Here is a 15,581-nt window from a genome sequence, read left to right on the forward strand (position 1 = left end):
CACTCTTTCTCTCCACTGTAGTGAATCAAGGAATCGGGAAACCAGATGAAAAACAGAAGACATTATGAACAGGGCTCCCCAAATGCACCGCTAAGGAAGCCCTGCTGCCAAGCATCACAACACTTAAAGAAAGGCTAACATAACATCACCGGAAAGGACCCATCACTCAAACTCTGGAAGAAGGCGCCCTAATAAGTGGACAGAATGAGATTAAGCAAATTTACAATGTCTTGATCCCTATTCAATACCCACAGAACTCCATGAAATCTGCGGATAGTAACAGAGAGCACAGTGAACATTGGACTGTGAAAGACCAAACCCCTCACGTGACAGCGACATCTTACCTCTTGGGATCCGGTCTGTCACAACCTTTCCCCTCCTGTGTCCCTACTTTCTGCATTCTTAACTCATGCCAGAAGACTCTTCCTCTGACCTCCGCTCTGGGGCATCCCACCCACAGACACTAGACAGCTGTCATCAACGATACCAAAAACTTTAAGACGAGACTGAAACCAATACAAATACACCAAAGGCAATGGATCCCTCTCAGGAAGCAGGCTTCCATGTGATTCCCACACATGTCCACCGGAGGGCAGTGTGGAGCCACACTTCGAAGTGATTCTCAAGGACATCTACTCACCCAGAAAATAAAAGGGCCAGCACGCACCTCAAAGGATAACAATCCTAATCGTCATCTTAGTTCCCAGTACACAGAATATGAGCATTGGGAATATAGTAACGTGGGAATTCTCCACAAGGAGCAATAACAGAACGCACATCGAAATAACACCACAGACTGTGAGCCGAGTCCACACAGAGACAACACGAAAGGAATGAAGATGAAAGTCTCACCCCCACACGTCCGGGAGACCGTACCTTCCTCAGTAAAAACACTTGCAAGAGCAGCTAACATTCCCAGAAGACAACCCCTTCCAGAGACCCAGGAACACTCCTTCTGTTCCAAACATGGGGGCAGGAGGGAAACATGCAAGTAGAGTTCCATGGGGGAGCATTAGTTTCATAACACCCCAAGTCTTATCTGTCTGGATGCACTGTCCCGGGAATCACATCATTTTACTGGCACGAGTAGGGCCCATCCACGTACATCAGTCTTACTTTTCTGGACAATCCCATGACAAAGACACTCACCATAGAAAGGGAACGAGACTCCGCAGTTTTCCATTGACCACAGCAGAAGACTCTGCAGCTCCATCCACCTGATCCTTTTGCAGCCAGACAGGCATCCAACCTCTTCAGATGCCCCAGCCTAGAATTCCTTTCTTTCCAGGTGTGACTCTTCCTGTGCAAATGGGGCAGGACAGACAGAAGAAACTCCTCACTTTGAGGCTCAGTGACTGGATCAATATCTAGCCCTGCTCTTTACTAACTCCATCCTTTGTCTATTCCAAAGGCATCCATGGGGGTATGTGCTGTGACACTGACCAAGTTCTTATTTGGAGAGAACTCTAGAGCAGGAAAAAGATAGGAATGCCCTGCCTTGGCCTCCCTGGCCTCAGTCCCGCCCACTCACCCTCACCCCTCCCCTCCAGGGGAAAACCTCTCATCTGCCTCTAAGCCTAATACCTCTACAGTAACACCTAACACCGTAACCCTATCCCAGGAGCCACAAACCCTAGACCAGGGGTCAGGAACCTATGACTCGCGAGCCAGATGTGGCTCTTTTTTTTAAAAAAAATTATTTATTCATTTTAGAGAGGAGAGGGAGAGACAGAAAGAGAGAGCAGGGGGGAGAGACAGAGAGAGAGAAGGGGGAGGAGCTGGAAGTATCAACTCCCATATGTGCCTTGACCAGGCAAGCCCAGGGTTTTGAACTGGCAACCTCAGCATTTCCAGGTCGAGGCTTTATCCACTGTGCCACCGCAGGTCAGGCAGATGTGGCTCTTTTGATGGCTGCATCTGGCTTGCAGTCAAATGTTTAATAAAAATGATAATATGGTTAAATATATAAAACATTCTCATGTATTACAATCCATTCATTTCCTACCACTCATGTTCATGGTTGCGGGTGGCTAGAGCCAATCACAGCTGTCCTCTGGGACAATACCAAATTTTTATTGGATCATGTGTAAAGTACATGGGTTGTTATATGGCTCTCACAAAATTACATTTCAAAATATGTGGCATTCATGGTTCTCTCAGCCAAAAAGTTTCCCGACCCCTGCCCTAGACCTACCCTTTGACTACAACCCTGGAATGCTTTCCTCAACCCTATGCATCCCTGATACATCCCCAATACATGCAGTATCGGACCTCAGAGACCTGGTGCTGGGAGGCAGATGCCACAACCAGGGCACGAACTGCCATCTGAGGCAGGACCCTGGATGTATTCCAACAGAGTTCACAGCAGCCCAAGGGCCTTGCATCAAACTGTGGCCAGAGCCAGACTTGAGATGCCCAATGCTGACACCAGGCCCCGACCCCAAGCCCTCATGCCCAAGGTCTCACACAGGGTGGGGGGCTCCGATCACGGATGATATCTTCACTGAAACTTCTTTACCTAGGCAGAAAAAAGATAGTTAACAGTAAATGATTCACATTACAATGACAATAAGGTCTGAGATGTCTTATTTCTTCACACTCCAGAGGTGACTCTTGAAATACATGATAGTAGATGCCAAACATAAGAGACAGGCTCCCATAAAAGCCATTCCTTTTGCTGACAGAAATATCTTCCCTCAGACAGAACTACACAGCATGAGCTGTCCTGGGCTAAAACATCACATTTATAGCAACCTGGATCCACCTTACTTCCCCAAACTTCTCAGCCTCAGTTACTACCCACAGTTATTTTTAATTTATTTAAGCAGAACTATTTTTTTCTTTTCAGTCAACAATAGAAATATAAATGTCCCTCAAAACCAGTAAGCTATAGGAACCGGAGAAAAAGCAACATATACACCATGCCCTGAACTCTCAGCAATAAAAAAATGTCACTGCACCATATTCCTACAGGAAAACACACAAAGCCAGGCTATTTTAAAAACCTCTCCATTCCTTCAACGGTCTGTGAATCCAGACTTCACCAACATCTATAACAGCTAGAGGAGCTCATTTTCATCATGTTAACCAGAAAAATTACTAAAAATCTCTTCAAAACATTCAAACCAGTAGACAAAACCCATTAAAGCTAAGCAGAAGCACATTCCACTGGAAAGCCATACAGTTCAGACCACCCTGGGAAGTAACAAAGGTATGAAATTTAAAGAATGAAAAAAAAAATCAACCACAGATATTTCATAATAGCTCCAAAGATGAAAAGAAATCCTACCATGACACACCGAATGCTCACCCCATGGGAAAACCATAGTGATCACGCATGACAATATCCACCCATGTGAACTCCTTATAGACTATACTAGAAACCCATAACTGGAAATATTAGTAGACACCTAAAACATGTATCCATAAAACCAATCAATACACACACAACGAAAGAAAAAGTTAATATATGCAATACCAAACCTCCCATAAGCTCATGAAGGGACATAGTAGAACTCCAGTCAGGAAGCATCCACGGGAAGAACACAGAGCACTTTCACCAGCCAGTTGGATTTCCCAGTAAGTACTGAAACCTCGCACACCTGATAGCATCAAGTATAATTACGTACTCATAATGACATCAGTACATATTATTCCTCATCTCGTGGCCAACGCCAAGAAACCTCAGGAACAACCCACCTAACAGACAGAATAACACACAAGCAAGGTAACAATTCTTTGTTAAAAAATGTCTGCTGCCGCCTGATCTGGTAGTGGTGCAGTGAATAGTGTCAGACTGGGATGTGGAGGACTAGGTTAGAGACACCAAGGTCGCCAGATTGAGCACAGGCCCATCTGGTTTGAGCAAGGTTCACCAGCTTGACCCCAAGGTCACTGGCTCCAGCAAGGTATCACTCGGTCTGCTATAGGCCCCCAGTCAAGGTACATATGATAAAGCAATCAATGAACAACTAAGGAGCCACAACAAGGAATTGATGTTTCTCATCTCTCTCCTTTCCTGTCTGTCTGTCCTTATCTGTCCCTCTCTCTGACTGTCTCTGTTTTTAAAAAAATGTCTGCTGCCTTTTTTACCTACTAGAGCAACAGCCACCTCTCCAACCTCATGTTCTTGCTGATCCAGTTATAAACAAAACGGAACACAACACAGCAATCCACAGGAATCAAAGCAACACTGAGGAATCTATGACAAGGCAGTGCACAAAAGAAACTCTGAAATGCCATAGGAAAGACACATATACAGACAGAAATGCTCCGCAAAGCTCGAAGCCATCCTCTCTCCTCACTGACAAAAGCTTGCTTTGAAAGTTCCAGAATTCCTTCCAAAGGAGAAGCAGACAAACCCTATCAAATGCTGCCTTCCCAATGTGTCCACAAGAGGGCGGCAGAGACGTCAATGCTGTTCAGCCTGAAAAATCCTGCTCAGAGGCTCACTTGCTTTATGGAACTTTTGTAAAAATGTGAACATCAGTGTCCGGCAAACCTTCCTCATGGGGAAATCTGTTCAGCCCCCTTGCTCGCTAACACTCTAATGGGAAGGAAAGCGGACAGATATCTGCATAACAGCCACAGCACCTCTCTCCACACTGCACACTAAAAACCTAACTGACCTCACCGTTTTCTGCATCCAGACACTCCTTTTCTAAGGAACGTTTATACATAACCAGCACTCCTCGGTAAAAATCTCCATCTCACTGAGCACTCATAGAATACTCACTGCCATGAACAGTGAATTCACTCAAACAAAACTAACACATTCTACAGCCAGCTGTCTAAGACAAACAATGTTCTGAAGATGGCCAAAGTCACCAATTATTGGCACAGGGAAAAAGCAAGTGCTGACAGAACGACTAGATTTAACATGTCAGTATGACAATAAAATGACACTTCTTTATGGATCCCTTCCTTCTACTCTTTGAAATGATGATGAGAAATCTTAAATCTGCGACAAACACTAGGACTTCCTCCTGGGACAGGAGAGCTTTGCCAAGCACCTCTCAGTACAGCCCACACACACCCATGACACCTACATTTCTAATAATAACTGCACAGAACCACAGTGACACCACAGGACAACATAACCACATCACGTCCTATGGTAGGAATTATGGAAACATCAAAGTCTATGTTTCTCTATGAATCATGACTTTCCCCCAAGAAATAGTCAACACTCCACCCTGAACTTTTGGGGTTATCATAAGGCTAACATTAAGGGAGGAGACAGGAATAATGGATGATTATCACTGAATACAATGCAAACAATGATCTCTGAATTACAGCACCACCTGAGTGAAGAACAGCTGGAAAGGAGTCCATTAGAATACAAAGGAGTCATCATCACACACTCATGATGGGAAACAATACCTCCCCCTACAGCACACACCTCACATGCTGAGACCTGGAAAACAAGGTCTGGACTACCCTGAAAACAATGAGGACTCCTTTTCTGGGTTGATGTTCACACTAGAATAACTGGATGATATCAGATAAGCACAGTCTCTTCAGACAGTATGTGACACAATGACAAACCAGAGACATCACAAAAATCACAGCCTCTTCTCAAACCTCACATAGGGCTCTGTAACACCTTTCCCAGCATATACCTTTCCATAACACCATTTCCATTGCACACCTTATTGACTAAAGCATTCCTCCTCCAAACTTCAAATCCTACCCAGAGGACCCACTCCTTAAGATCACCTCCATGAGCTACATCCTCTGGGACGAATTTTAGCAGACTTGTGAAACACCACACAACCAATTCCTACCTCTCTCTCTGAATTCCAAGAAAGTCACAACAAAATTTTAACAGGCATGAAAGGACTCACAACACCAACTTCCTTTCTCAACACACCTCATTTCCTCCTGTTTCCTGTGAACACTTGATCGTTCTTCAATGTCACACAGTCAATAGAATGCCCATATATTCACCCAACTGTACTCAACCACTACACATTCTTCTGTCCATTTCAACAGCAGGAAATGGGGCCTACACTCAACATCAAAGAAGCATGACAACCTACTTCACAATGGCCAGGCTTACATTAGATGATAAAAACAGGAACAGCTGGTGAAGCCTCCTCAGGAATAATGACATGTAAAGATGGACAGTCCTAGACCAAGGAAAACATACCCTCACTCTAGAATTACAGAGACCCTCACCATGAGCACTGTGATCTCTACAATATCAATGGACCCCATGTGTACTTGAAAAATCCCTCAACTCTTCACCTATACAGTCCATGTCCTTCTTTCCCCTAATTGACTCACCAAATAAAAATATAAGAAATGACATGAAGGAATTTTTCATTCCTTGGCCTAACAGCCTGTATGGCTAACCCTACATATCTTAGAGGGCCTACAACTTCTCCTTCCCTCCCAAGCTCACCACTGGAATAGAAAACTGCGAAAAAAGAGAGAGCAAGAGAAACAAACTAGGAGACACCTGTTCTACCCTGAAATGTCTTCTTCAAGGTTCCACCACATGCCCCCTTACAGGAATCACGGTGTTGGAAGCACACACGCTGGCTCAGGGTCCACGTAGTTTGAATAGCTCCACTGTCAGCCTAGTCGCTCTCAGTCAACCACTCTGCATTCAATTCAAAAGCCTATGCAAACCACCAAACAACTGAATACTTTGATAAATTCCTATTTTTACTCATGAAGTCATCCACCTACATTCCACCCAGAGCAACAAGCTTAAAATACCAGTACAAAGGTGAAAGCACTGAACTCTTCAAGTGTCCTCGAGGCACACACACCTCTCTGGATCCTCCCTGCATTCAGCATTGCCTCAGGATGGTTCACAGGGGCAAAGGCCCACACACTCCTGTCCAACAGAATCCAGTCTCCACAAATTAGGAAAACCCCATAGTCAGACACTCAATGGGGCTGATTCTGACTGGAGAGAACAGGATTCATCCAAACATGGAGCCTGTTTTGAAGACGTATTTATTCACTACACAAAATGGGCTCTGACTGTATCTTCAAGACTCAAAATGAATATTCAAATCACAGAAAGTCCTGCATCACCACACTCCACGTGCATTGTAGCACCAAACCCTATGATCAAAAACATGGTGGGGGTGGGTGACAGACACCAGGTGCAGACACAGTGACAGAAACCAGTGAAGTTTCAGAAAACGGGCACAAAGCACTGTACTGTTGTGTTCTCACTTACACCTTGCCTTACAACAGTCCCCTAAAAATCACACACACGGCAACAGAGATATCAAATGTTGGGCAGATAAAATGAATTATGCTCACTTTGTTAAAGATTACGCTGCCCACGAGGAGGCCATCACCCAGGTGATATTAATGTGTGTTGAGAATCCTTGTAGCCTGGGACTTGGTTTTGGGATTAAGCCTTTCCCACCCTTTCTGATGTGGGGCGGTACAATCCAATCATGCCTCAGAGAAGTGACTTTGTATTAGGGACCTCCCTACTTTGTATATTGGATTAGAGGTTGTGAAGCTACAATATAAAATGGGGGCAGAACAGTTTGTGCTCTTGGTTCCTGAGATTATCATTAGAAGAGAGAACAGAGGAGAGCAGAGAAAGGCCACGTGGAGGAGGCCAGGAGAAGCAGCCAAGATGGTGGAGTGCTGAGTGAGATGCCAGTTTGTGTAGAGTTTGTATCTGGGATAAGGAAGGAGATGGGGAAGAGAGGTGAATAAGTCTGGTGAGCTAGAAACCTTTGATTCTAGGAAACTCGGATAAGTCAGTGGCTTTGTGAGCACTGAGTGTGAGTGGGTTTTGGAGCCCAGTGTGTATGTTTTTACTTGCCCACCGGGTGCAAGCTAGAATTAAACACTATGGCCCATCAGTTTTTGGCTCCGCTGTTTCTTTACCGACTGTCCGAATCCAATGTGAACCTGCATGGGCCAGGCGGCTGCTTTGATAGTAGTGGCTCCTGGCCTTACATCAAACTTAAATACATTACTTCTCTGTGCTACCTAAACACAAAGCTTGAGAAAGCATAAACTTGCCTAACGCCAACCATGGTCACTTGAACAGAGACCATCCTAAAAGAGATAAAGTATCAGAGGCAGGTGCCAGCAAAGCTCCACTGTGCACACAAAAACGGTGTCGACAGCAAATAGTCTTTAGTTCATGAGATGCCGTCCTTCAATATCTGTCAATAGAAGTAGGCAGCCAGGCCCCAGACATACAATTTTCTAAATGAATTAGCTATCCTCCCCATAACCGAGCCCTGTCGTCACTGTGGGAATGCAATAGAAAGCACCTAAGAAAATCCTCCTGAGAGTCCCAAGATCATGAACCATTCACTCCAGCAATCCTCACTGCTCTGGACTCCACTTCAACACCTGCTCTCTCCCAGCCCCTGACAATCTCCACCTTGCTTCCTCCTCCATTCCCAGGACATGAAATAACCTGCCTGGAAGACAATCTCTCACTCTCAAGTTCTGGATCACAATGGCCTACCCTTACCTTGGCTCCCAGGATCCATCCTAGACCTTAGTTGCAGCCTTCTTAAGTTCTCCTTTCTATGTGACATTTACAAGGAGACAAACTGCAATGACCAGTGACCCAGGAATCACGTTGTCATCACACCATCAGACATGGAGGCACCACTGCACAGCAAATATGTCCTCAAATCCCCTAAGACTCACTATGGGGATATAGCCACAGGGCATCAAACTAAGGATCCTCTCTTGACATGCACACTGGGGAAACTTTGGGAAAACTTTTGAAAATAGGTAAATAGGAAAAAACCCAGAGTGGACACTGAAATACACAATTCCCTATCCCCACAGACAGCATCAGAGATGCCATTTCATTATCCTGCGAAACAAGCAGCTGAGAACAGCCTCCCCAGGGCTACCTCATTTCAATATTCTATGAGACTCCAGCCTAAGAGCCACCCCCTGACCTCTTAAGAATCCTCCTCACAGCTGCTCCCCTCCAGGAAACACTCACAGACTGAGCGGCGCCTCTCCTTTCCTCCCTCCCCACCTCCCCTTCCTCACCCTCTCCCTTCCCACAGGACCTGCGCCCAGGGCGGCAGCGGGCACAGGCACCGCGCTCCAGACTCCCCCCTGACCCCATCTGAGCCCCCTCCCCTGTGACTCCCCCACTCGGCCACGGCGGCCCCCACAGACTCCCCCAGGACCTCCCCCGACCTAAACCCTTCCTCGCTTCTGTCTCCCCACAGGGACGCCCTGGACACAGCCCGGACTCACTGCAAAGTTTCTGGGACCGGTCTATGACGCCAGCGGGAACCGTGGGCCCCAGTCGGACTGGCAGAAATGCATCCCCGTAGGCTGACAACTGAAGACTCCACGAAAGGGCACCATTCCCCCCAAACGAAAGTGAACGACCTCCCTGAAGACTCCATAGCTCCATAAGGAAAGGTAACAGCCCCCATTTACATGTAAGGTTTTTTCAGAGCCAAATACACTCTCATCCTCGTTCCCACAGAGCTATTTACCTCAACTTAGAACTGGTTCTAAGAAAACCAACAGGCACCTCCTGCGACAGGACAAATCTGTCTTCATGCGCACAGTGTGCGCCCTCACAGACAGGGAGCCGGCAGAAAGCATCCACCTGGTGGGCTCCAACCGAACACAGACCACAGCTGACAGAAAACCTCGGAACACAGAATGGAAAAATCACAGAAAGTAAATGGCATGAGGTTTCTCTCCCCTCACAGCCTTCTCATCCTAATCCAGGGCACGTTTTTTATTACAAAAGTAACCTATCTTTGCCATTGAAGGATACCATTTCTACATTCAAAGTTCACTGAGGGGAGAAATATTATTTCTTCCATCACAATGACAATGAGACATGAAATAAATTTTCTTTCACAGAAAATGCACGAGCAGGCTTTTCTCTGAACACATCTTTCTAACATACCGAACAGCCAATACCCATTGCAGAAAGTCTGCCTTAAGAAACCCTCAGCTCCGTCTCCAATCCCTATTCCCTCTCCTTCACTCTTACTTACCTGAAACAACCTTCACCTCCCTTTACTCCACTCTCTCCTCCTGGCACCCATGACAATGAGTCTCCAAGGCAAAGGAGACCCATTGTGAACAGCATCACCTCCATTTTGACCTCTTCACAACCATGTACCCACAAGAATACACTCAGAGGAAAGCTATGAGACAGCATCAGGTGAGCTGTGACCCAATGACCCCTTCACTGCTCCATGACCCTAACCCTCTCCCTTCCTTGATACACCCCAGCCCCCTGCTCGAATGGCCTCAGCTTCCCCATGGGCTGCTTTGTCCTCTCTCTACCAGAAACCCAACTCGCTAGACACAGCAATAATTGACTTCCCTGCATTGTAGAAAGCTTCCACCATGCTGGGTCACTGCAACCCTACGTCTGGGCCCTCTTAGGACATATTTGCACATCACTTCACTTCTCCCCTGTCAGACCACCCGTCGCGGGGCTCCTCTTCTCCTCAGGGACCCAGTCTGGGGGGCACCCTTCCTTCCAACATGCTAAACCCTCCTCCTTTCTGTGTTCAGTCATAGGAAGGATGAACGCTGACTCTATCTACCTTGGATTCACACTACTAAATCTCTCCCTCACAAACTCAACAGCACTCCAACACTCCGCACACCCACAACACATGGGAAAGAACAGGTAACCTGAATAACATTTCCTGACAACATAGGCAGACAGCTTTTTTTCCCTCCACAATGCAACCAAGTTATTCACTGGCCATGGAGTGTTGGCAGAGACCACCCGACACTACTTGGCGGATCACACCTACCCATATAGACTCCCTAAAGTCGGTGGGCCCTGCTTTCTCACGGACTCCTCCACTGCTCCTGCAATGGACCACGTGAGTTCCCTTTAAATTATGGACCAACCTCCCACCTACAGGGTAACCCAGAGATCGCTGACCCCCTCCTTCAGTGGGTGAGATAAAACCCCCTCTGTTTCTTCTTTGCTTTTCCTGCACTGATGCCTGTCTATCCTATCTAATCATAGCTCGCCTTTGAAATGTAAGGGTAATTTTTTCCTGCAGTCCTCAGAGCAAGCATATCAGCAGAGCAGATGCCAACCACCCACACCGTTGTTACTATCATGGTCATTGTTACCTATCTTATTCCTGCCCACGTAAAAGAAATTTCATTATATACATTTTTACTTTAAATCAGTCCCACAGAATTCCCCAGTTTGCATTCTCGTTCTCGGCCTTCCTAATCTATCACCAATCAATTTCATGTAACCCCCATGTCTTCAACTTTGATTCTGATGTACAAAACACTGGGCAAAATGCCATTTGCCAGATCATTTTTTCAATTGCTGAGACTTTGATTACCAGCAATTGTCAACAGTTTGGCTACAATAAACTCATAAATATTCTACAGGTCTGGACTTTGCTTAAGTTGACAAGGGAGACCTGGGGCGGAAAGACTCCCTCCCCTTACTAAACATCTCCTGGGAGATGCCGCTTCTCCATGGAATCAGAGCTACTCTATAGAGGGAGGGCCCCTCACTCGGAAGGTCACCTAATCCAAGGAGGGAGATCTTCTCCAGGGAGTTATCTGCTCTCCCAACAGGAGCTCCTGTCTAAGGCGAGGCTGGAGATCTTTTCCAGGTAGTGACCCAACCACAAGGAAGTATCCTGCCCTCGCAGTCCACGCCCAGCTCCTTGGAGCCTCGCGCCATCCCCGCCCCACACTTTTGGCGTGCCTCGCTAGCCCTGCCCCGCGCCACCCTGAAAAACGCCATCACCCCTGCACCGCGGGAACCCTGCCTGTCTCTTCATCTCATCGCCATACACCCTGCCCCGCGCAACTTGGCTCCTGGCTGCCCCACTTCTCGCAGTCTCCGCCCCTCACAGCCATGCCCCACACCGTCCCCACCTGTCCCACCCATCACTGTCCCCGCCCCTCACAGCCACGCCCCACACCTTCCAGGCGCAGTGCTCCCCACCCTGTTTGCACCCCCAGCCCCAGGCTGTAAGCCTCGCCCCACGCCTTCTGCACCTCAGGCCGTCTGCAAGCCTTGCTGCCCCACCCACCGCTCCCTCATAGTCCCCGCCCCCATCCATCACTGCACCACACCATCCCCACGCCTGGCCCCACACCAACCCCGCCCCATGCTGTCCCCGCCTCTCGCCATTTCCGCCCCATGCCATGCGTAAAGCAGAAGCATGCAAAGAAATTCAAAGTGAAAAAAGGGGAAAAGACACATTGGTGATGCAGAAGTAGTTTGACAGTTTTTAGGTTACATGCACCCAGATAGCAGCAGATGAAAACACTTTTTGGTGACTTTTACCTAGCTGTTATTTTCAAGATGCACAGGAGGTGGCAGCAAAAACATAGTTGTGGTTCAAGATCGGCCAGAAGAGTGCACACTCACATTGTCCTGGACAATTTGAGCAATCCAAGTACACCTTGCAGCCTTGTGTTGAATATTGTACTTTTTAAAAGTTTTTATATTTTTAGAAAAAACTGCACATAACCTTATGGTCCAGTGTTGGGCAGATAAAATATATTAAGCTCACTTTGTTAAAGGTGGCACTGTCTACGTGGAAGGCCATTGCCCAGGTGATGGTATTGGTTGCCCTTCTTGCTTGGGATGGGCATGATTATATTAATGTGTGTTGGGGTTGGGCTGCGGGCAGGTAGAATCCTTGTAGCCTGGGTCTTGGTGTTGGGACTATGCCTTTCCCAGCCTTTTTGATGTGGGGTGGTGCACTCTCATAAAGAATCTCATTATGCCTCAGATAAGTGAATTTGTATTAGAGACTTCCTTGTTTGTATATTGGATTAAAAGTTTTGGTTTCTACACTATAAAGTGAAGCAGACCGGGAGCTTGCACTCTCTCAGTTCCTGAGCTTAGCATTAGAGAGGAAAGCAGAGAAAGGCCAGTGGAGGAGGCCAGGAGAAGCAGCCAAGATGGTGGAGTGCTGAGGAGAAGCTAGTTTGTGCAGAGAGAAGGAGATGGGGAACAGAGGTGAATAAGGCTAGTGAGCTAGAAACCTTTGATTCTAGGAAACTCAAATAAGTCAGTGGCTTTGGGAGCCCTGAATAGGAAGGAAGTGTTTTCCTACTGTGTGTATTTCTTGCCCGCTGGGTGCAAGCTAAAATTAAAGGTGTTAATCCAAATTCGGAGGGACCCAAATTATGGAAGACAGGAGCAAGGTCCATTGTTTACATATTAAAGTTTTATTGTCTAGCTTGGCCAACCGGTGGGAACTCCAACAGAAATCTGACGGAGAGCGCGCTGGCCCTTTGTTCTACTTAGTTTTTATAGTTTTGTAAGTGGGAAGTACAGAAGCAAAAAATTGCAATTAGGAGCCCCTTACCACTATTGGTTACAGTCATATGTCCTTTAACATGATAGGACCACGTTCAATTTGCAAACCATACATCATTTTGGAGAAAACAAAATTTACAAGTCAACACAATGGTAGAAAGATATCTCTTTACATATTAAAAGGCCTTCCTATATTTTCTAGTGTTCATCTGCCATCTCTCTGTCCAGAGTCAGATGTATTAACCACATGCATTTACATAAGAGAGGTAGTTTCTGTGGGGACAAATGCCCGCAAATGGCTCATAGTTATAAGAAAAGGTTTATTTTGGCTTTTCCCTTCCTGCCCCTGGCTAGCCATTCACTCCTTTCCCCACAGGTGTGGTGAAATGTCAAGGAATCTATGCTATCCTTCCCTTTTCATTTACAATATAATGGCAAGAGCCATCCTGGTTATGCCAATCACACAGTACAGAGACTATTCTCACAATTTCTCTGCACACCTTAACCCAAATTAATAAAATGTTCTCCAAGCCTCCTAAAATATTAATATTAATTCTGTAGCCTTTTGGTACTTTACAACATCTGCAGGTGAAATGGCTCAGTGGCTCCTCAAAGGCAATGGCCCACCAGTTCTTGGTTCCATTGTTTCATTACCATCTGTCCGAATCTAATGCAAACCTACACAGGCCAAGTGGCTGTGTTGGTGGCAGTGGCTACTGGCTTTACAACACCTATGGATAGAGCTATGTGTGGGCCCCACACTGAAAACCAGGACATGGAGACACACACAGAGGGACCCCACACAGATGCCACACAGCTCAACACAAATTCAACCACAGATGCTGCAGACTGAATCCATATCTGTACCTGAAACCCCACAGCCAAACTCCAAACATGGAGCCAGACAACGGACCCAAGTTTCCACACAGACACAGGAGAGGAGCCAGATCCTTACAATATAAATACTACTGGGACTCAATACAGAAAACTCATGACTCTCTGAATCCAAGCACCTAGCTTCTCAGATGTGTCTTCATGCCAGTGTAAATGAGGAAGCACTACATAATTCCACCAAATCCTGCAAAAATTAACCAAAACTGCTAATAGTGAACAAACAGAACAGTAACCCCAGCTGGCAGATGTCCACGTCTCAGCTGCAGCACTTCCCTGAAGTCAGTTTCTCATCCTTTATCTTCACATGTGCAGCTCACCGACAGGATGAGGAATAAAAAGCAGACAAACACATTTTACCACTGGGAGGGAAAAGCAGAGGAGAGATGGGGAAAGGCTGGGGGAGGCTGTGATCTGAGAAGTGCTTCTGGAACCTGGCCTGCTGGGAGTGGCTTCAGGACCAGTGAGTCCTGACCTGAGCTGAGCAGCTGGGGCAGGGCTGCCCGGCAGTGGGCTGGTCAGACTCATGCTGGCTGAAGTGCACCACTCACCCCAGATACTCCACTACCTCTCACAGGCTGGCGAGAAACCAAATCCAGGTCTCTCCTTGCTCTTGACCTCAGGACACCCTCTGTCCAGCACAGACCTGCTGGAGCCAGGAAGAAAGAAGTGGATCCAGGTCTCTCCTCACCTGTTTCCGGAGGCTCCAGCTGCCCATGAGATGCTGGGCTGGAGTCTGGAGAAACAATTCTCCTCCAGGCCTCTCCTGGCCCCTTCCTACAGAAACCTCTCCTGCCCATCATTCTGGCTAAATCAGGGGTGGAAATTCAGCCCCAGATGACCACTTTCACCACACAAGCTACTGCAGCTGGGATGCGGAATCCTGCTCAAGGTCTTTCCTGGCCAGTGAACTGAAGACTCACTGTGCTCTTCATACCCTGGCCTGAGCAAAGAGGGAGAATTCACTGGCCAGTCTCTCCTTCCAGTTTTCCCATGACCTCCTCCAAGAGATACATGCAGAGGAGATAAATATTCATCTCTGGTCTCTCCTCTTCCCTTAGCTAAAACATCTGCTCTGCCCTCACACACTGACCTCAAGCCTCATGAAAAACTAGCCACAAGGTCAATTGCCTCCTTCTTCATTTGTCCCCTCTTCTCCTTTATGGTTGCTGGGAATCAGGATAGAAAATCTGCCTCCAGGTGTCACCTCACTCCTCACCCCAGGACACCAGATGTCAGACATGTGGATCCAGAGAAAAAACCTCTCAGGGTCTTTCTCCTATAGCTTATAAAAATTCTCCTTTCTGGAGCTTGGAACATGCACCTAGGATCTGGACATGGCTCTGCTGCCTGGAAGCCTGTGAGATTGGACCTCACCATGCTCAATAAACTGGGACCACAACAGTGTGTTTCTGAATCTGTTTTG

At 46.9% G+C, this 15,581-nt stretch overlaps 1 pseudogene; it reads left to right on the forward strand.

The window, feature by feature from the left end:
* The first annotated feature begins 578 nt into the window (after positions 1–578).
* Positions 579–15,581, forward strand: part of LOC136387069 (histone-lysine N-methyltransferase PRDM9-like) — a 42,229-nt pseudogene continuing 27,226 nt past the window's right edge.

Source organism: Saccopteryx leptura, unplaced genomic scaffold, assembly GCF_036850995.1.
Source record: "Saccopteryx leptura isolate mSacLep1 unplaced genomic scaffold, mSacLep1_pri_phased_curated manual_scaffold_61, whole genome shotgun sequence".
Taxonomy (NCBI): domain Eukaryota; kingdom Metazoa; phylum Chordata; class Mammalia; order Chiroptera; family Emballonuridae; genus Saccopteryx; species Saccopteryx leptura.